At 41.3% G+C, this 23,681-nt stretch overlaps 1 pseudogene; it reads left to right on the forward strand.

Moving 5' to 3' along the window:
• Positions 1-530: 530 nt before the first annotated feature.
• LOC124680469 lies at positions 531-22,850 on the forward strand (annotated as a pseudogene).
• The last annotated feature ends 831 nt before the right edge of the window (positions 22,851-23,681 follow it).

Genomic DNA, 23,681 nt, shown 5'->3' on the forward strand with positions numbered 1-23,681 from the left:
CTTTTTATATTATATTAGGGTGTGACTATTTCTCAATCGACTTAAAACTCACTTCGTTTTTAATCAGATGATGTTATCAAATCTTAGTTGGAACTTATGTTACACCTGATGACCAAGACGAATCACAAAGCAAATCTAACGGTTTGGAGATTTTTTCTTAGTTGTGACACCTCTCTCAGCTGAAAAATCTCAATTGCTGCTGAAAAATCCCAATTGCAACTTCTTTGTAAAAGAGAAAAACTCAATTTCAACCCAAATTGCAGTTAGTATGCACGAATTACAATGCAATCAAACGGTGTACAATTGTTTACTTAGCACAAACTTAATTCTCTAGCAAATCTTAATTCTCTAGCAAATCTCTTTATATTAACGTAGATGTAGATGTAGATAATCGTGCATAGCTTTCCGAGAAAAACTCAACGACAGTCAGCGGTTAACAAACCAATCCAAACTAGTAGACATGACGCATCTTGCGATCCAGATCAAAACAGAACAAGGAGTTGCAAAGTCAACGACGGCGGTCGGCGGCAATGGGTGACGCAGGTAACACCAACTATGAATTCCCCACGGATGTCCTGGTGGAGATCCTTCAGCGTCTCCCCATGAGGTCCCGTCGACGTGTCCGGCTTGTCTATCGGTTGTGGCGCGGCACCGTCGACAACCCCACGCCTGAAATGCAGCCCCGCGCTGTCAAGATGCTCATCGCCGTCAAGAACAGGAACATGGAGACGACCACGGCGTCCGCGTACGTCATCGACGACCTACCTGCAGGATGGCGCGTCAGAGAGGTGTGGGCTAGTAATGGTGACATGCGCGTGATCGCCTCATGCAACGGGCTCATCTACCGTGATATGATTTTTGGGGCTGAATCCTCTTTTCAGATTGTAGGATTAGAAAGGGTTTGGTTGACAGACAATACAAAGTTGGGACAAGTCGGATTTCGATCTAGACGTGTGAATGACGTAGATCGGCTGGATTAGACTCTGTGAGTCTTTTTATATTATATTAGGTTGTGACTATTTCTCACTCGACTTAAAACTAACTTCATTCTTAATCAGATGATGTTATCAAATCTTAGTTGGAACTTATGTTACACCTGATGACCAAGACGAATCACAAAGCAAATCTAACGGGTCCGAAATTTTTTCTTAGTTGTGACACCTCTTGCCGCTGAAAAATCTCAATTGCAACTAAAAAAATCCCAATTGCAACTTCTTTGTAAACGCGAAAAACTCAATTTCAACCCAAATTGCACTTAATATGCATGAATTACGATGCAATCAAAAGGTGTAGAATTGACTGAGCACGAACTCAATTCTCTAGCAAATCTCTTTATATTAAGGTAGATGTAGATAATCGTGCATAGCTTTCCTTGAAAAACTCAACGACAGTCAGCGGTTAACAAACCAATTCAAACAAGCAGACATGACGCATCTTGTGATCCAGATCAAAACAGAACAAGGAGTTGCAAAGCCAACGACGGCGGTCGGCGGCAATGGGCGACGCAGGTAACACCAACTATGACTTCCCCACGGATGTCCTGGTGGAGATCCTTCAGCTTCTCCCCACGAGGTCCCGTCGACGTGTCCGGCTCGTCTATTGGTTGTGGCGCGGTGCCGTCGACAACTGCATGCCTGAGATGCAGACCCGCCCCGTCAAGATGTTGGAGATATGCCCAAGAGGCTATAATAAATTAGTTATTGTTATATCTTATTGTTCATGATAAATGTTTACATCTCATGCTATAATTGTATTAACCGAAACATTGATACATGTGTGTTATGTAAACAACAAGGAGTCCCTAGTAAGCCTCTTGTATAACTAGCTTGTTGATTAATAGGTGATCATAGTTTCGTGATCATGAACATTGGATGTTGTTAATAACAAGGTTATGTCATTGGGTGTATGATATAATGGACATACACCCATAGTAAGCCTAGCATAAGATCAAGTCATCAAGTTCAACTTGCTATAAACTTTCAGATACATAGTAACCTAGTCCTTTGACCATGAGATCATGCAAATCACTTATACCGGAAGGGTACTTTGATTACATCAAACGCCACTGCGTAAATGGGTGGTTATAAAGATGGGATTAAGTATTCGGAAAGTATGAGTTGAGGCATATGGATCAAGAGTGGGATTTGTCCATCCCGATGACGGATAGATATACTCTGAGCCCTCTCGGTGGAATGATATCTAATTACACTACAAGAAAAGTTCTGATAGACAACGTCCCAAAATCGTCCACTAAGGGGTATTGTTCGTCGCCTATGGGCCTAACCCGACGATATGGGTTCTGTTGTCGAAACTGCGACAGGTAAAGTCCTACGACGTTTTTTTCGGTCCGTCGCGTTTGGGCGCCCTTCCGCCACGGAAAATCGGACCGTTGCGCAAGTGTTTTCGGGAGCCCGTTGAGCTGGCGACGTCATGCAAACTAACACGTGGCAGACGCCGTTAACTGGCAGTTAACGGCGTTAACCAGCTGAAACCCGTGGTAGATGGTAGGCCCACACGAGGCCTGCCACGTCTTAAGCGGGCCGGCCCATTAAGTTTGTGGGCCAGGCCAGCTGACTTAGTTTGACCGGTCAACTATATAGGCTAGGCTGAGTCCATTAGTTACGTGGGCCGGGCCTAACCTCTAAGGTTAGTGGTCAAAATTTAAACGGGCCGGCCGACTAAGCATGTGGGCGGGCCGAATGCACTCGTTTGGCTAGGTCAACGAGGCAAAGGGCCGGCCCACAAGGCATGTGGGGCCCACTTTCCTGTTATCGGGCCAGCCCATTTAACAAGTGGGGTCCACCTTAAAGCAACTGGGCCGGCCCAAGAAGTTAGTGGGCCGGCCAAATTAGCTTGTGGGACCCACTTTCCTGTTAAAGGGCGGCCCATTAAGTATGTGGGGTCCACCATATAGCAAGTGGGCTGGCCCAACAAGATAGTGGGCCGGGCCAAAACACAGGTGGGTCCCACTTTCCTGTTAAAGGGCCGGCCCATTTAGTATGTGGGGTCCACCATATAGCAAGTGGGCTGGCCCAACAAGATAGTGGGCCAGGCCAAAAACACAGGTGGGTCCCGCTTTCCTGTTAAAGGGCCGGCCAATTTAGTCGTGGGGTCCACCATATAGCAAGTGGGCTGGCCCAACAAGATAGTGGGCCGGGCCAAAACAAAGGTGGGTCCCACATTCCTGTTAATGGGCCGGCCTAGTTAGTAAGTGGGGTCCACCATATAGCAAGTGGGCTGGCCCAACAGGTTGGCGGGCCGGCCCAATAATAAATGTGGGGCCCACTATCCTGTTAACGGGCCGGCCCAGTTAGCAAGTGGTCCACCATAAAAGCAGTTGGGCTGGCCCAACAAGTTAGTGGGCCGGCCCAATAATCTTGTGGGGCCCACTTTTCTATTACAGGGTCGGCCCAGTTGTGGGTGGGGTCCACCTTAAAGCAAGTGGGCTGGCCCAATTAGAGGGTGGGGTCCACCATAAATCAACTGGGCTGGCCCACTCGTTTAGTTGCTGTATATATGCCGGCATAATAGGCACTTTAGGATTTTGCGGGCCGGCACATATGTGATTTCGCTTAATTGGGCCGTTTAAGGGATGGGAATTTGTGATTTAGATACGAGAATATTTACGCAGCACATGATTTCTGTCGGATAGCCTCACTTACCACAAGCACCAAAAATGCGCGAAAGAACTATAAAAACTAACTAAATATTACATCAGCTGCAAGGCTTTGAAAAAATATTACAGAACCCAGAGGAATTGAATGGTAATTAAACCTAGCAATACAATGATGAAGCGATTCAGCAATCTTTTAAGTTGTCCATGCACCACCTATATCTGAAACAAAGACATCATCATTTCGTCGTTATAACAACATCATTGTAATGCGCACAATAAGCAAACAAAGAGTGCATGCCGCATACCAACGACCAATATAACGAGCACGTTAGAATGAAACAACGAGACTTACTACTGTCGAGTCCCATGCAAACCAACATGTTCGGGAGTACAAAATTGGCATGAACAACATAGTAGCGAGGCTATAAATTTTGTAACAACGACTGAGCAAGATGAAGTTATGATGGTTACATCTACAAAGCAGGGAATGTAAACCAAAAATAGAAGTTACAATGGCAAAAGCTAAAGAGGACGGAATGTGAACCAACATGTGCCAAGTGCAATTACTTCAAATTGGCCGTCAACTAAATAATACTCCTGAACTTATAGTGAAGGGGATGCAAATCAAGATGTTTTGGGATATAAACTTGTAATGAGCAAGCTGATACGTCTCAAACGTATCTATAATTTCTTATGTTCCATGCTACTTTTATTACAATACTTGAATGTTTTATACATACTTTACAACATTATTATACATTTTCCGGCACTAACCTATTAACAAGATGCCGAAGTGCCGATTCTTGTTTTACTGCTGTTTTTGGTTTCAGAAATCCTAGTAAGGAAATATTCTCGGAATTGGACGAAATCAACGCCCAGGGGCCTATTTTTACACGAAGCTTCCAGAAGACCGAGGGGGAAAGGAAGTGGGGCCACGAGGCGACGCCACACTAGGGCGGCGCGGCCTGGGCCCTGGCCGCGTCGGCCTGTTGTGTGGGGCCCTCGTGTGGCCCTTTGACCTACCCTTCCGCCTACATATAGCCTTCGTCGCGAAACCCCCTGTACCGAGAGCCACGATACGGAAAACCTTCCAGAGACGCCGCCGTCGCGAATCCCATCTCGGGGGATTCAGGAGATCGCCTCCGGCACCTCGCCGGAGAGGGGAATCATCACCGGAGGGGCTCTACATCATCATGCCCGCCTCGGATTGATGCGTGAGTAGTTCATCCTTGGACTATGGGTCCATAGCGGTAGCTAGATGGTTGTCTTCTCCGCTTGTGCTATCATTGTTTAGATCTTGTGAGCTGCCTAACATGATCAAGATCATCTATTTGTAATGCTACATGTTGTGTTTGGCGGGATCCGATGAATATAGAATATTATGTTAAGTTGATTATCAATCTATCATATATGTGTTGTTTATGTTCTTGCATGCTCTCCGTTGCTAGTAGAGGCTCGGCCAAGTTGATACTTGTAACTCCAAGAGGGAGTAATTATGCTCGATAGTGGGTTCATGCCTCCATTGAATGCGGGACGAGTGACGGAAAGTTCTAAGGTTGTGGATGTGCTTGTTGCTACTAGGGATAAAACATCAATGCTTTGTCTAAGGATATTTGTGTTGATTACATTACGCACCATACTTAATGCAATTATCTATTGTTTACAACTTAATACGGAAGGGGTTCGGATGATAACTCTGAAGGTGGATTATTTAGGCATAGATGCATCTTTGGATAGCGGTCTATGTACTTTGTCGTAATGCCACGATTAAATCACATAGTAATCATCGTTGATATGTATTGAATCTTTATTTGTCAATTGCCCGCTTTGTAATTTGTTCACCCATCATGTTAGTTATCTTATTGGAGAGACACCTCTAGTGAGCTGTGGACCCCGGTCCATTCTTTTACATCTAAATACATTCTCTTGCAGTCTCTGTTTTTCTTGTTCTTTGCAAACAAACACCATCTTCCACTCGATACGTTTAATCCTTTGTTTTCGGCAAGCCGGTGAGATTGACAACCTCATGCATTACGTTGGGGCAAAGTACTTTGATTGTGTTGTGCAGGTTCCACGTTGGCGCCGGTTTCACTGGTGTTGCGCCGCACTACACTCCTCCACCAACAACCTTCACGTGCTTCTTGGCTCCTCCTGGTTCGATAACCTTGGTTTCTTTCTGAGGGAAAACTTGCTGCTGTGCGCATCATACCTTCCTCTTGGGGTTCCCAACGGACGTGTACATCTACGCGCATCAGCAACACATAGAGGATAGTTAATGCTGGAGCTTAGGATAGACCAGATACAGAATATAGTGGGATCACCTGTGAACTTGTATAAGAGGGAATGCAAACCAATATGTTCAGCATTCCATATGTGAGCGTCATGCCAAGTCAGAGGAACAAGTCAATAATGCAGCTTTTGAAGAACAAGATGGCACACAAAATTATTATCTAGTAGTATGACAAGTTTATTTGTCCTACGAGGCTAGATAGCGAGTGATAGCATGCCAAACTAAGTCCTTACTTTGTTAGCTTACAATGAACTAGATACAAAACAATGGCATCACACTGTAGTACAGGGAATGCAAGCCAACATGTTCATGTAGTAAAAAATTGGCACAAACAACATAGTAGCAGGCCATAATTTTTGTAACAACAAGCTGAGCAAGATAAAGTTATGATGGCTAGATCTACGGAGCAGGGAATGTAAACCAAATATAGAAGTTACGATGCCAAAAGCTATAGAGCGAGGGAATGCGAACCAACATGTGCAATTACTTAAAATTGGCCATGAACTAATTAATAGCGAGGATGTTACTATAATAGCTAGGAATAAAACAGATAGGAGTTATAATGGCATCACTCATTAACTTGTAGATAAGGGAAACAAATCAATTTGTTTCGGGATATAAAGTTGTAATGAGCAACACATAGAGGATAGTTAATGCTACGGCTTAGGATGGACCGAGAAACGGAATATAGTGGGATCGAACTTGTAGAAAAGGGAATGCGCACCAATATGTTCACAATTCTATATGTGAGCGCCATGCCAATTAAGAGAAACAAGTTAATATTGCAGCTTTTGAAGAATCGGATGGCGGACAAAATTATGATGGAAGTAGGCTAGCTGTGACGAGTTCAAATAAATTTGTGCTTGCGGGATGGCAGAGCGATAGCATGCAGGAACTAATAGCACGCAGTTAATTTGTTAGCTTACGACAAAGTAGATAGAAATAACAATGGCATCACCGTAGTACAGGGAATGCAAACCAACATGTTCAGGGAGAACAATATTGGCATGAACAACGACTGAGCAAGATAGAAGTTATGATGGCTACATCTACGGAAGCGGGGAATGCAAACCAAAATGTTCAATCGCTTAAAGTTAGCAATGAACTAGAAAATAGCAAGGTGTTACGGTCATAACTAGGAATGAAGTAAAAGAGCTTCAGACAAACAAGCATCTGAACCCAGAACATGGCGCTAAAACAAGGGACTTACATTAGGAGAAGCACTCTGTGGGAATCACAGCACATCTTCCTGGGGTTGATAGATCCGGTGATGAAGTACACTACATGTGCTACTTGGGGTTGGAGAGACGGCCATTAAACTTCATGGTTACTCATCTCATCTGCAAAGACGTAACGGTGCGTCGTTAGCACAAACAGGTTCCCCCAAGCTTAAACAAGAACTTGCAGGCAAGCAATAGAAAAGCGACAGAGTTTAGATCATGCACGGCGCCGGTGAAGCAGATTCGGTTCATGCACATCGGTGTCGGTGAGCAAGATCCGATGCGGTGGACGACGGATCCGGCGAAGCGGCTCCGGTGGGGTGGACGATACCGCAGCTAAAGCGACTGCGGTAGACTGCTGGATGAGCATATGGTTTCGAGGTTCGGCGGGGATGATCCGGTCCGGTTGATGATGGCGTCGATGAAGCGGCTCCGGCAGGCAGCCGGATGACGAGGATCGCGAGGCCTCGGGTAGGCCAGGGAAGTCCGGCGGGGATGTTCCTGTGCGGTGGTCGTGGAGGTGGTAGAGAGAGGGACTTGAGAAGTTCCGGTGGGTGGTCTCAGATGAGAGACTGAGGGAAATGAATTTTTTTTGGGAGGGTTTCCGGGGCTAGGGAGGTGGTGATCCAAAAAAATGACGGGCAGACCCCCCCACCAACCGACTTTGCTATCATCTCCACAGGGGTAGAATGGGAATTTGAAAGCGTGTGAATTTTTTGTATTTTGTGGGCGGGAAGTTTTGCCGCTATGAGATTTTGAATTTGGCTAAGGTCCAAGTATAATGGTAAAAAATTGTGAGACCTTACTAGTACCTCTGTTCAAGGCCGAGTGCAAAATCAAATCATCATCACCTTGAATATCGGTCACTACCATGATCATGATCTATCTCTGCAATTAGCGTATCCGCTAGATCTTGCAAAGTATAATGATAAAAAAAATTGTGAGACCGTATTAGTACTTCTCTTCTAGGCGGAGTGTAACATCAAATCATCATCACGTTGAAAATTTGTTACCATGATCATGATCTATCTCTGAAATTGGCGCATCCGCTATATCTTTCAAAGTATAATGATAATAAAAATTGTGAGACCATACTAGTACTTCATTTCAAGTTCGAGTGCAACATCAAATCATCATCACGTTGAAATTTGTTACCATGATCATGATCTATCTCTAAAATTGGCTCATCCGCCAAATCTTGCAAAGTATAATGATAAAAATTGAGAGACCGTACTAGTACTTCTGTTCAAGCCCGAGTGCAACATCAAATCATCATCATGTTGAAAATTTGTTACCATGATCATGATCTATCTCTAAATTTGGCGCATCCGCTAAATCTTGCAAAGTATAATGATAAAGAAATTGTGAGACGGTAGTAGTACTTCTGTTCAAGGTCGAGTGCAACATCAAATCATCATCACGTTGAAAATTTGTTACCATGGTCATGATCTACCTTCGAAAATGGGCGCATCCGCTAAAACTTGCAAAGTATAATGATACAAAATTGTGAGACCGTACTAGTACTTATGTTCAAGGTCGAGTGCAACATCAAATCATCATTACATTGAAAATTGTGTTAGCATGATCATGATCTATCTCTGAATTTGGCGCTTCCGCTAAATCTTGCAAAGTATAATGATAAAAAAATTGTGAGATTGTACTAGTACTTATGTTCAAGGGCCGAGTGCAGGATCAAATCATGATCACGTTGAAATTTGTTACAACGATCATGACATATCTCTAAAATTGTCGCATCCGCTAAATCTTGCATGTGGCGCATCTCGGTGCGGAGCAACATGTCGGTGCTATCAAGGTTGAGGCGTCGGTAGCATCATCGGGCTCTCCTCTCTTGATAGATCTTCTACATGGCGCTGCGCACCGCCCGCCGAGAAGCAGTCACATGTGAGACCGAGGTGGAGACGTCACCGACATCCTCGAGGCGCGGCCGCCCTTCTACGAGCCAGCGTCGACTCAAGGTATGAATCCATGTGTTGTCGCGCCCCTTCTGTCGATGAAGTGGGGTGCCTTAGATTTATTGTTCTTCTCTTACGATTATTTCGAGCCGAACATGCGTGCTCTTTCTCTGAATATATTGCTTGAAAAGCTAACCAAGTTACTTAAATTCACTTTGTTCTTAATCTTGCGTGCTAATTTTGTTATTTTGCTGACGGTGGTGCGCGCAAGGAGATTTATTTGTGGGTGTGTTGAGCTGTTACGCCTAAGTCGAAATCCTCAGCTAAACGAGGCCTCAGCTTAACACATAAAAAGGTGTTCAATCTCGCCCACAATGTCCTCTTCTTTCCTCTTCCTTTATTAGAACTTGTTTTGCAGACAAGGAAAGTGGCACGTGTAATCTGAGTAAAACCCTCTTAGCCAAAATCAGCTACGAGCAAGATTTTCTGTATTGTAGATGCCCCAATTGACTCTCATCCCTAATGTAGTCTTTTTTTAATGTCTATAGACTTCTTTACTCGATGTATACTACTAGTATCGTACATGGCATGCATTTGCCTAAAGAGCAGCATTGTATTGCTATTCTAGCCAACATCGGTCGATATGTCAAGCTTCATGCACGAGATGCCATGTTTAATTTACTCCCTCGCTCTGATCCATATTTCTTGGTGTAAAATAATTGTGAATCGGAGGGAGTACTTTTCTTAGATAGTACTATACCAGTTCAAAAAAAAAGTATAATGCATCAAAAGAGTACGACATCACAAGACCACCACGGTTGTACTAGTAGAGTTTAATGCTGAACTTCCAAAGGGAATAAGATTACATCATTTAGACCAACCAAAAAAATTCAACCACCCTACACAAACCCTGGTCAAAACTAGTTTAACCAATATTACAAAAGTTGTACATAATTCCGAAACCGTCAGAATTATACGAAGCATTCAGGATTCCCCAAATTCAGTGACTTTGAGTCACTTACAAGTGTGTTCCACATGTCAGTCATCCAAAGTCATGGCAAAGTCAGCCTGGCAAAGTCACCGAAGTTCAATCCCATAAATGGCATCTTCGCATGTTGGACCATAGAATATCAGTATTGCTACATTAGTTATCTCCCGAATCTTGTTCTGTCATTCGTCCTACACTCCGATGGAGAAGCATCAATTCCCACTTTGGAGCGCGGGGCCCACGAGCGGTGGCAATGTCCTTTTAAATAGGAGGTAGAATATTTGACAGATGCGCGGAGGAGGGGGGAGGGGAGTCTCACCTGCGAGATTGACAAGAAGAGAGACGTTTGAGCAGACAAAGCAAGCAGTGAACAGACAACTCCGTAGCACTGAAAAGGCTACTACCTTCTCTTCCGGGATAAGCAAAAATAGCTGATCGGTACTGACGAAATGCACCAGGGACGCAATGTACTCCAGCTATAATAAGTGAAGCATGCCTACCACTGAAGAGGAAATTCAAGATTCCACCAGATCTCCATATCACTCTTTTGCATAAAACACGGACTTATCTTTTGCACAATTCACCACTTGTTGGTCTAATCTATCGCAGCTTCCATCAGTTGGTCATCTAATTAACGATTTAACGGATTAGAAAAATAAGCGGTGGAATTAGAAGTACTAGTAGCGAAATGTGCAAAATATACTATCCTTCCCGAGGGGGTTTGTCCAGAAGAGGGCCGATGACAATGTCCTGGGTGCATCCAGAAAGGAGAGGGGTAGTTTCTAATACATGTAAGAAATTATTTTACAAAAAGGTACATACTAAGTAGTACAACTATTACTACAGTACTACTATTTCGAGGGAAAATGCCATGTCGTGCGACCTCTAATCAATGAGTAGAAGTTGTAGGTGCGCATGACATGCATTGCTCAATGCTGGTTCCGCTGGAATTTGAGCTCAGCCGGGGCGGATTCTGCGAAGTTTGCCCGACGCCACTCATGTATCCCACCAAACTGCTCATTTCTTTCAATGTCTCTTCTCTTTCACTGCAGCTCTCCAACATCAGATGCATCAACTTATCTTGTGCCTTCTGCCTCTCGAGAAGGGCAAGGGTGGCGATGTCAGCATATTCAAGGTTCAACTTTTGGAGCTCTTCTTTATCCTGAAGAAGTAATTTGCACTCTATATCAGAATTGTCTTTTCGAGGCACACGGTCTTGAGTATGCTTGCTGGCTTTCTCCGCTGATGCAATGTTCCTCTCTTTCGCTTAATCAGCTCGTTCTTCAACATGTCGCGCTCATTGCGAAGGCTGCAAATGAGCTCCACAAGATTTTTCGAATTCTTCTTCTTGGCAGCCAAATCGTCTCGTAGGCGATCACACTCTAAGCTGAGCTCCTTGATTTTTTCCATCAAGATGGCGACTGTGGTGTCGATAGCCGGCGCCGCTTCCTTCAGGGCGAAATCATCGGTAGCAAGTAAGCGCAAAGGAAGAAGAAGAAGAAGATAACTACACAATGCTTGGTGCTACCTCATTTCGCCGGGGAAGGGCCGGGTTGAAATCATCGGACGACGATGATTCCTTGGTCGTGGAAGTTGGTGCAGTACGGGCGTCGTTGGAACTTCCAACCCTTTAAGATGTATAACCATAGAGACTCTTAAAGAGCTTGAGCCCGGGCAAGAAGAAACGAAAGTACATGGCGAAGGAAACTAACCCGGTGAGTACAGCACGGACGCGTTTCGGCGGCGGCGGCAAGCCCACTTGGTTTCTGGAACCGTCTCTCGAAATTTCGAGCCGGCGTTTTTTATCCGCGTACTTGACCGCCGACGACCTGAAGTTTGAACACATTGCTGGAGGAGAGAGCGACGAAAGAAACGAAAGTACACAGCGAAGGAAACTAACCCGGTGAGCACAGCACGGACGCGTTTCGGCGGCGGCGACGGCGAGCCCACTTGGTTTCTGGAAGCGTCTCTCGAAATTTCGAGCCGGCGTTTTTTCTCCGCGTACTTGACCGCCGACGACCTGAATTTTGAAGACATTGCTGGAGGAGAGAGCGACGAACAAATGTTTGTTTGAGGTGGAGAGAGGAAGAAAGTGAATGGAACGAGAGAGTTTAGCGTTTTGCCCTTATAGTCATAGTCGCTAGCCGAACGGGTTTCTTTGACTTTAACTGTCTGCATATGGCGGGCCTACAGGCGTCTCTCTTGGAGCAATCGTGTCCGTCCATCCGAAATGGTGATATAAATTTAGGGTGCGATTTGTGGACTGATGAGAACTTAACCTCGTTCTCAAACAATTGATGTCTTTAAATAAATCTCAGATGCAACTCCGAGCTACATGTAGCACTTTATTTTTTTAAATCAATCATAGTTTTAAGTTTCGCAAAAATTGAAAAGTACCCAGGGGCCGCCTTGTCAGCGAGAGGACGCGATGGTTCGCATCGGCCGTGATGCGGGAAGGTTGGTCGTCGGCGTTTAATGGTCTCCCGCGTGGAAAGCGAGGCGGCCACGAAGGCAGCGGCTGGCCAGGCGGCGTCCAGTCGCCTACGCCGCCGTAAATGTGGGTAGTTGCCTACCACCACCAGGTGACATGCACCTTTTGCATGTCACACGGTGACATGCGGCCTAAATTCAAATTTAAACATTGCGAAAAAAATCATGCATCGGGTGACATGCCCATGGCATGCCACCGATGAAGAGTTCCGTGCCGTGCACTCTGGCACTCTGCGCCGTCTTGGATCAGAAAATGAGCGAAGAACGGGGACGAGGCACTAGTTTAAATTTAGGATGAAGTTTAAGTTTTATTTTGGTTTACATTAGATTAGAGGGAGTAGTACTCTTACTTTATTATATTACTCGTACTTGTGTTAATGTAGTACTGTACTTGCGTTCATGTACTTGTTTCAGCTGTTTTGGTGAAGGAGACATGCATCACCTTTTTTGGTGATGTATCTAGTCGTCCTGTAGCCCTTGTCAAATTCCTCTGATATATTGATGGGAGGGCTAGCTCACCCCATACTGATGGGAGCCCTTGTCAAATCGTAATCATAGTTTTAAGTTTCGGAACCAATGAAAAATATCCTGCTACGTGCAAAATCTCAATGTCAAAATCTTAGTATATATTGTAGACTGCACAAAAATTAAGAAAATATGGCAGGTAAAATTATATTGGAATTGTGCACTACTCCCTCCGTCTCTCTACTTACGGCGCATTTTTCCCCGATATTACACGATGCTTAAGGCGCGGGTGGTTGTGGTTCAGTTATCTCCCTAATTTGCACCTGCTTTCCCGTTTCCACTACTCGAAACCTGGCCACATTAACCCACGATCCTGAAAAACTGTTAGTTTAAATAAAAGTTCAAAAAATGTAAAAACGAAACAATCTACCTATCTTTGTACAGAAGATCGGCTGTATGATTTAAAGCTTCATTTTAGAGTGACTAAGAAGGATACAGGCTTCCCTTTTCATTTTCATGTTTTAAACTTGTTTAAATCTTGGTCAGACCTAGGATTTGACCAAGATTCAAATGGGCATAAAAATTCAGAAAAAATCAAAAGAATGAAAAACCAAAGCACATAGCATTCTTACGTCATATAGTAAGCATTCAAGTTGATGAACAAGGTGTAGACATATTCAAACAAGATAATCATGTATATATATATATATCTACCCCTAACCCTAAACTCTGTCTTATGAAGTCAAGCATGAAGAGAAGTGGTTTTGGGTTTCAAACATGGAAATTTCAAGAACCTCCCAAAAGCCTCATTTAAGAGTGACTAAGAAGGATCCATGCTTACCTTTGCATTTTCATATTTTAAACTTGTTTAAATCATTGTCAAACCTAGGATTTGACCAAGATACAAATGGACACAAAATTAAAAAAAATCAGCAAAATGAAAAACAAAAACACATAGTCTTCTTATGTCATATCGTAAGCATTCAAGTTGATAAACAAGGTCTAGATATATCCAAACCAGACAAATCATGTATCTACCCCTGCTTGTCGATCTTATGAATTCTAGCATGAAGAAGTAGTCGTTTTGGGTTTCAAACATGGAAATTTCAAAACCTCCCAAAAGCTTCATTTTAGAGTGACTAAGAAGGATCCATGCTTACCTTTTTATTTTCATATTCTAAACTTGTTTAAATCTTTTTCAATCCTAGGATCTGACCAAGATATTCAAATAGGCATAAAATTCACAAAAAAAAACTCAGAAAAAGGAAAAACAAAAGCATATAGTCTTCTTATGTCATATAGTAAGCATTCAAGTTGATAAACAAGGTTTGGACATATTCAAACCGACAAATAATGTATCTACCCGGCCCCTAACCCTAAACTCGGTCGATCTTATGAAGTCTAGCATGAAGAGAAGTCGTTTTTGGTTTCAAACATGGAAATTTCAAGAACAAACCAAAAGCTTCATTTTAGAGCATGACTAAGAAGGATCCAGGCTTACCCTTCCATTTTCATGTTTTAAACTTGTTTAAATCGTGGTTAAACCTAGGATTTGACCAAGATTCAAATGGGCATAAAATGAAAATAAAACAGAAAAATGAAAAACCAAAGCACATAGTCTTCTTATGTCATATAGTAAGCATTAAAGTTGAGAAACAAGGTCTAGACATATTCAAACTATGCAAATCATGTATCTACGTACCCCCTAACCCCTAAACTCTGTCTTATGAAGTCAAGCACGAAGAGAGGTGGTTTTGGGTTTCAAACATGGAAACTTGAAAAACCTCCCAAAAGATTCATTTTAGAGTGACTAAGAAGGATACATGCTTCCCTTCTCATTTTCATGTTTTAAACTTGTTTAAATCTTGGTCAAACCTAGGATTTGACCAAGATTCAAATGGGCATAAAAATTCAGAAAAAAATCAGAAGAATTAAAAACCAAAGCACATAGTATTCTTACGTCATATAGTAAGCATTCAAGTTGATAAACAAGGTCTAGACATATTCAAACCAGAAAAATCATGTATATATCTACCCCTAACCCTAAACTCTGTCTTATGAAGTCAAGCATGAAGAGAAGTGGTTTTGGGTTTCAAACATGGAAATTTCAAAAAAACCCAAAAGCTTCATTTTAGGGAGACTGAGAAGGATCCATGCTTACCATTTTATTTTCATGTCTTAAACTTGTTTAAATCTTGGTCAAACCTAGTATTTGACCAAGATTCAAATTGGCAGAAAATTAAAAAAAATCAAAAAATGAAAAACGAAAGTACATAGTCTTCTTATGGCATATAGTAAGCATTCAAGTTGTTAAACAAGGTCTAGACATATTCAAACCAAACAAATCATTTATCTATACCCCTAACCCCTAATTAAACTCTATATATCTTATGAAGTCAAGCATGAAGAGACGTGGTTTTTGGTTTCAAACATGGAAATTTCAAAAACCTCCCAAAATCTTCATTTTAATTAGAGTGACTAAGAAGGATACATGCTTCCCTTCTCATTTTCATGTTTTAAACTTGTTTAAATCTTGGTCAAACCTAGGATTCGACCAAGATTCAAATGGGCATAAAAATTCAGAAAAAATCAAAAGAATGAAAAACCAAAGCACATAGCATTCTTATGTCATATATAGTAAGCATTCAAGTTGATAAACAAGGTCTAGACATATTCAAACCAGAAAAATCATGTATATATCTACCCCTAACCCTAAACTATGTCTTATGAAGTCAAGCATGAAGAGAAGTGGTTTTGGGTTTCAAACATGGAAATTTCAAAAAAAAACCAAAAAGCTTCATTTTCGGGAGACTAAGAAGGATCCATGCTTACCATTTTATTTTCATGTTTTAAACTTGTTTAAATGTTGGTCAAACCTAGGATTTGACCAAGATTCAAATGGGCAGAAAATTAAAAAAAATCAAAAAATGAAAAACCAAAGTACACGGTCTTCTTATGGCATATAGTAAGCATTTAAGTTGTTGAACAAGGTCTAGACATATTCAAACCAGACAAATCATGTATCTATACCCCTAACCCCTAAACTCTATATATCTTATGAAGTCAAGCATGAAGAGACGTGGTTTTGGGTTTCAAACATGGAAATTTCAAAAACCTCCCAAAAGGCTCATTTTAGAGTGACTAAGAAGGATCCATGCTTACCTTTTCCTTTTCATATTTTGAACTTGTTTAAATCATTGTCAAACCTAGGATTTGACCAAGATACAAATGGGCACAAAATAAAAAAATCAGAAAAATGAAAAATAAAAGCACATAGTCTTCTTATGTCATATAGTATGCATATATTGAAGTTGATAAACAAGGTCTAGACATATTCAAACTAGACAAATCATGTATCTACCCCCTAACCCAGCCCTAAACTCTGTCTTATGAAGTCTAGCATGAAGAGAAGTCGTTTTGGGTTTCAAACGCTTAAGCCAAAAGCCCCATTTCAAATATTTCAAACTTATTCAAATTTGGTTCAAATTTGAAAGACATACAAGTTATAGCACACATAGTGCATACATGTTCACACATACTGCACTAGATGCTAACCCTATAGTTTGAGGTCATTGGATGAGGTCGAAAAAATTCTTGGATTAGAAATTGGGTTGTTCGAACCCCATAGTTGGATTTTTTTGAACCTTGATCTGTAGTACTGGGCAAAACCCAAGTTTAACCTATTTAATTATAGATTCATAGGTTGATTTTTCTACGTACCTTTTATTATTACTATGCAGCACATGTGTGTTTGCCCGTCGAGTGAAACTCGGAGGAAGAGGGATCACTCGGAAGGAGAGAAGAAGGGAGAGCATTATGGTGTCTCCCCTTTTTCAGGTGATGATGTTGACTGTTGTGCAGGGTTTGTCAGTGCGCAGGACGTGCGAGCGAGCGAGCGAACGAGTCGAGCGAGGCCGAGAATGAGAGAGATTTGTTTTTTTGTGAGAGGGACAACCGAAGGATCCTGAAGGACCCAGACACTTCCAAAATACGCATCCTGGTGCGTCTTCTCTTGACGAAGAAGATGGCTGGGAGTTTGCGTACCTATTGCACGTGACTTGTGCTCACTGAAGTGTGGGACCTCAAGCGTGGGCACCACACGTAAGTGACAGACCTGTTGGTGTAAAACCTCGGTTGATTATTACGAGTGCATTAGAACAAAGTTTCCTATGGATTCAAGGGTAGGAAATCCAAATTAACTCATTTACATGACATTATTTTTTCCAGTGAAGCAAAGTTAACACATCTATAAATTGGTACATTTTGGAGTGACTAAGAGGATCCAGGCTTCCTTATTCGTTTTCACGTGTTAAACTTGTCTAAATCTTGGTCAAACCTAGGATTTGACCAAGATTCAAATGGGCGGAAAATTAAAAAAAAACAGAAAACTGAAAAACCAAAGCACACAGTCTTCTTATGTCATATAGTAAGCATTAAAGTTGATAAAGAAGGTAAAGACATATTCAAACCAGACAAATCATGTATCTACCCCTAACCCTCTACAGTGTCTTATGAAGTCAAGCATGAAGAGAAGTGGTTTTGGGTTTCAAACATGGAAATTTCAAAAACCTCCCAAAAGCTTCATTTTAGAGTGACTAAGAAGGATCCAGGCTTACCCTTCCATTTTCATGTTCTAAACTTGTTTAAATAGTGGTTAAACCTAGGATTTGACCAAGATTCAAATGGGCATAAAATTAAAATAAAACAGAAAAATGAAAAACCAAAGCACATAGTCTTCTTATGTCATATAGTAAGCATTAAAGTTGAGAAACAAGGTCTCTAGACATATTCAAACTATGCAAATCATGTATCTATGTACCCCCTAACCCCTAAACTCTGTCTAATGAAGTCAAGCACGAAGAGATGTGGTTTCGGGTTTCAAACATGGAAATTTCAAAGCACATAGCATTCTTATGTCATATAGTAAGCATTCAAGTTGATAAACAATCTCTAGACATATTCAAACCAGAAAAATCATGTATATATATATCTACCCCTAACCCTAAACTCTGTCTTATGAAGTCAAGCATGAAGAGAAGTGGTTTTGGGTTTCAAACATGGAAATTTCAAAAAAAAAACCAAAAGCTTCATTTTAGGGAGACTAAGAAGGATCCATGCTTACCATTTTATTTTCACGTCTTAAACTTGTTTAAATCTTGGTCAAACCTAGGATTTGACCAAGATTCAAATTGGCAGAAAATTTAAAAAAATCAAAAAAAATGAAAAACCAAAGTACATAGTCTTCTTATGGCATATAGTAAGCATTGAAGTTGTTAAACAAGGTCTAGACATATTCAAACCAAACAAATCATGTATCTATACCCCTAACCCCTAATTAAACTCTATATATCTTATGAAGTCAAGCATGAAGAGACGTGGTTTTTGGTTTCAAACATGGAAATTTCAAAAACCTCCCAAAATCTTCATTTTAATTAGAGTGACTAAGAAGGATACATGCTTCCCTTCTCATTTTCATGTTTTAAACTTGTTTAAATCTTGGTCAAACCTAGGATTTGACCAAGATTCAAATGGGCATAAAAATTCAGAAAAAATCAAAAGAATGAAAAACCAAAGCACATAGCATTCTTATGTCATATATAGTAAGCATTCAAGTTGATAAACAAGGTCTAGACATATTCAAACCAGAAAAATCATGTATATATCTACCCCTAACCCTAAACTATGTCTTATGAAGTCAAGCATGAAGAGAAGTGGTTTTGGGTTTCAAACATGGAAATTTCAAAAAAAAACCAAAAAGCTTCATTTTCGGGAGACTAAGAAGGATCCATGCTTACCATTTTATTTTCATGTTTTAAACTTGTTTAAATGTTGGTCAAACCTAGGATTTGACCAAGATTCAAATGGGCAGAAAATTAAAAAAAATCAAAAAAATCAAAAACCAAAGTACACAGTCTTCTTATGGCATATAGTAAGCATTTAAGTTGTTGAACAAGGTCTAGACATATTCAAACCAGACAAATCATGTATCTATACCCCTAACCCCTAAACTCTATATATCTTATGAAGTCAAGCATGAAGAGACGTGGTTTTGGGTTTCAAACATGGAAATTTCAAAAACCTCCCAAAAGGCTCATTTTAGAGTGACTAAGAAGGATCCATGCTTACCTTTTCCTTTTCATATTTTGAACTTGTTTAAATCATTGTCAAACCTAGGATTTGACCAAGATACAAATGGGCACAAAATAAAAAAATCAGAAAAATGAAAAATAAAAGCACATAGTCTTCTTATGTCATATAGTATGCATATATTGAAGTTGATAAACAAGGTCTAGACATATTCAAACTAGACAAATCATGTATCTACCCCCTAACCCAGCCCTAAACTCTGTCTTATGAAGTCTAGCATGAAGAGAAGTCGTTTTGGGTTTCAAACGCTTAAGCCAAAAGCCCCATTTCAAATATTTCAAACTTATTCAAATTTGGTTCAAATTTGAAAGACATACAAGTTATAGCACACATAGTGCATACATGTTCACACATACTGCACTAGATGCTAACCCTATAGTTTGAGGCCATTGGATGAGGTCGAAAAAATTCTTGGATTAGAAATTGGGTTGTTCGAACCCCATAGTTGGATTTTTTTGAACCTTGATCTGTAGTACTGGGCAAAACCCAAGTTTAACCTATTTAATTATAGATTCATAGGTTGATTTTTCTACGTACCTTTTATTATTACTATGCAGCACATGTGTGTTTGCCCGTCGAGTGAAACTCGGAGGAAGAGGGATCACTCGGAAGGAGAGAAGAAGGGAGAGCATTATGGTGTCTCCCCTTTTTCGGGTGATGATGTTGACTGTTGTGCAGGGTTTGTCAGTGCGCAGGACGTGCGAGCGAGCGAGCGAGTCGAGCGAGGCCGAGAATGAGAGAGATTTGTTTTTTTTTGTGAGAGGGACAACCGAAGGATCCTGAAGGACCCAGACACTTCCAAAATACGCATCCTGGTGCGTCTTCTCTTGACGAAGAAGATGGCTAGGAGTTTGCGTACCTATTGCACGTGACTTGTGCTCACTGAAGTGTGGGACCTCAAGCGTGGGCACCACACGTAAGTGACAGACCTGTTGGTGTAAAACCTCGGTTGATTATTACAGTGCATTAGAACAAAGTTTCCTATGGATTCAAGGGTAGGAAATCCAAATTAACTCATTTACATGACATTATTTTTTCCGTGAAGCAAAGTTAACACATCTATCAATTGGTACATTTTGGAGTGACTAAGAGGATCCAGGCTTCCTTATTCGTTTTCACGTGTTAAACTTGTCTAAATCTTGGTCAAACCTAGGATTTGACCAAGATTCAAATGGGCGAAAAATAAAAAAAAACAGAAAACTGAAAAACCAAAGCACATAGTCTTCTTATGTCATATAGTAAGCATTAAAGTTGATAAAGAAGGTAAAGACATATTCAAACCAGACAAATCATGTATCTACCCCTAACCCTCTACAGTGTCTTATGAAGTCAAGCATGAAGAGAAGTGGTTTTGGGTTTCAAACATGGAAATTTCAAAAACCTCCCAAAAGCTTCATTTTAGAGTGACTAAGAAGGATCCAGGCTTACCCTTCCATTTTCATGTTCTAAACTTGTTTAAATAGTGGTTAAACCTAGGATTTGACCAAGATTCAAATGGGCATAAAATTAAAATAAAACGAGGAAAATGAAAAACCAAAGCACATAGTCTTCTTATGTCATATAGTAAGCATTAAAGTTGAGAAACAAGGTCTCTAGACATATTCAAACTATGCAAATCATGTATCTATGTACCCCCTAACCCCTAAACTCTGTCTTATGAAGTCTTGAGATGGATGTGTGGCCACACGAGGAAGGACCGAGTCCGGAATGAAGATATACGAGATAGAGTTGGGGTAGCACCGATTGCAGAGAAGCCCAACATTGTCTAAGATGGTTTGGGCATATTCAGCGCAGGCCAGCGCGGGCCTCCAGAAGCTCCAATGCATAGTGGACGGCTAAAGCGTGCTGATGTCAAGAGAGGACGGGGTAGACCAAACTTGACATGGGAGGAGTCCGTAAAGAGAGATCTGAAGGACTGGAGTATCACCAAAGAACTGCCATGGAAAGAGCCGCGTGGAAGCTTGCTATCCATGTGCCAGAACCATGAGTTGGTTACGAGATCTTATGGGTTTGAACTCTAGCCTACCCCAACTTGTTTGAGAATAAAGGCTCTAGTTACATGATGGGCACTAAAACACTTGAGAATTCATAGCTTGGTGATTATGCATGAATTGTGTGGCATGGCTTATGTTTTCTAATACTTTGCCTTGCAATTTGAGGCTTGTCTGGCTGATCAAACTATGCAGCTTCTTGGCAGAAAGAGGGGCACTGGTTCTTCTCGACAATATTCCTTCCTATAACCTCCACTATGTACTAGTTACATGATGGCGCACTAAAACACTTGAGAACTCATAGCTTGGTGATTACGCATGAATTGTGTGGCATGGTTTATGTTTTCAAATACTTTGGCTTGCAATTTGAGGCTTGCTGGCTGATCGAACTATGCAGCTTCTTGGCAGAAAGAGGGGCACTGGTTCTTCTCGACGATGAGGATGAAACGATACGACTGGAGGAAATCTATAAAAAGATTGCTGGGGGAAATTACGGGTGCTCCTGGAATGCCTATCAAGCTTACAAGCACTTGAAGGTGCTTGGTTACATCGTTGGACGGTATGGTGTTCCCTGGACAATGAAGCATAGCGGCGCTTGTGAAGTCACCGATTCTCCCAAGAGTATGTCTGACACTGAACGTTGCTCTGATAGAGCCAATGATGCCTGCAAAGACATCACCAAATTTCTCAAAGAAATGCATATATCCATCCTTTGAAGTTCATCTACCAAACAGCAAATTTAAAAAGTCATGCCCAGGAGTTCCTACTTTCCTCCTATGTCTGCTAAGGTAATCTTACTTCTCTCATCACTTACAAACCTGTGCATTTACTCTTATAACTTGTGCATTTTTACAGTAGTTCATGTCATTTGAACTGTTTAGTACCAGTGTACACTAGGGCCACATGGTTTAACTTCGTTTAGGATGTAGTAGTTGAATCACTAAATTAATTATCATTTGACACAAGTGCATAAATTGTTTGTTGGGTGTTTGATTTGATTTTAGTTATCTCTTGTTTGAAATGTCTGCTGTCACCCCCTTTCACAAATATATTCTGAAACATTTGTATATTTAGGCTTCGTGGATTTATCTATGTGGTGTTATAGGTTGTCTTTCTGTGCACATGGATGTTTGTTTTGTGTTAATTATTTTTCTGTGCACATGGATTTATTTTTGCTCCATTATATGAGTGGTTATGATGTTCAAACTGTATGAAGAAGTAATTTAAGGTTGGTAACGAAGCTGATGGTGTTTCTTAGCAGATTTACAGTTAGTTGAGCCCTGTCCTGCAATCAAAATGTACTACTATCATTATTTCACGTGTTTGCTTATCATGTGTTCATTAGTCACACCCTGTCATACGTTCTCATTTTATTGACAAACATTTTCCCAAAGGAATTGTTGATTCTGATCATACAGTAGGTAATGAGATACATCAAGCCACAAAATGCGGAACAAAACTATCATAGAAGTTATATAAGTACCTAAGGAGATTCGCACAAGGCTACATTTTATGAATAAACTTGGCATCACATAGGGCTTAGCTTCAGCAATTTTATGGTTTAATTAATGTGCAGAGACAAGCCACCCTCAAGGGATGAACTGGAAACCGTGGAGAACAAGTTTGAGGGCATTCCTCTTAAATTCTGTCAAGTTGATAATGGGCGTATCAGCTTTCTCACCTTCGACAATGTTACACTTCCTAGTTTGCCCTGATAGGTAGCAGTAGGAATCATTAGTTTTCGCCCGTTCTGATACTGTAAGCTATCAGTTCAGTCTACCTCTATTTGTAGTGAGCGAATCCTTAATATGGCTTGTTTGCTTCTTGTCCTGATCCACTACCATAGTGATTGGTGAACTGTCAACTATCTGGATGGTGTTAACAATTTTATGGTTTTTTACATATGGTGCCACAAATATCACTGGGTCCTACATGACTAGCCAGAAACCACGCTCAGTTTTGATTCTCACTATAGTGGCTACCGGAGACGACAAGAAAGAAAGGAAGAAGGTGTGGAGGAATACTTCACCACACAATTTATATGGCATAGAAAATGCAGATTAAATCGTGCGATGATCATGTTAATACCCAAGAGACCGGATGCCATAGAAGTTGGAGATTACAGACCAATATGCTTGTTGCGCAGTTTGTCCTAGCTATTCTGAAAAAATCTCACGAACAGTCTGCGCAATCAAATGGGTAAACTATTCATCTCTAACCAGTTGGTTTATCAAGTTTCTTGCTAACACAGGTAGGTGGCGAGGCAGATCAACTCCAGAAGGTGCAAAGGTGTGTGTGAGAATTGATATCTCCCGCACCTTTGATTCGCTGTCTTGGCCTTATCTTTTTGAAATTCTTTGTCAGCTGGGTTTCTCGGAGATGGCTAAGAGCATCTCTAGCCGCGTCCCCAAAAGCGTCCCCCAAACCGCGCCGGATTGAGCGTTTGGGGGACGTGTTTTATTCGTGCCGCGTTTGGGGGACGTCGCTCCCCAGCCGCCTCCCCCAAACATTTAAAATACTTTTTTTTGGCATTTTTATTTCAATTTCCACAAACTAATACA

Source organism: Lolium rigidum, unplaced genomic scaffold (genome assembly GCF_022539505.1).
Source record: "Lolium rigidum isolate FL_2022 unplaced genomic scaffold, APGP_CSIRO_Lrig_0.1 contig_17489_1, whole genome shotgun sequence".
Taxonomy (NCBI): domain Eukaryota; kingdom Viridiplantae; phylum Streptophyta; class Magnoliopsida; order Poales; family Poaceae; genus Lolium; species Lolium rigidum.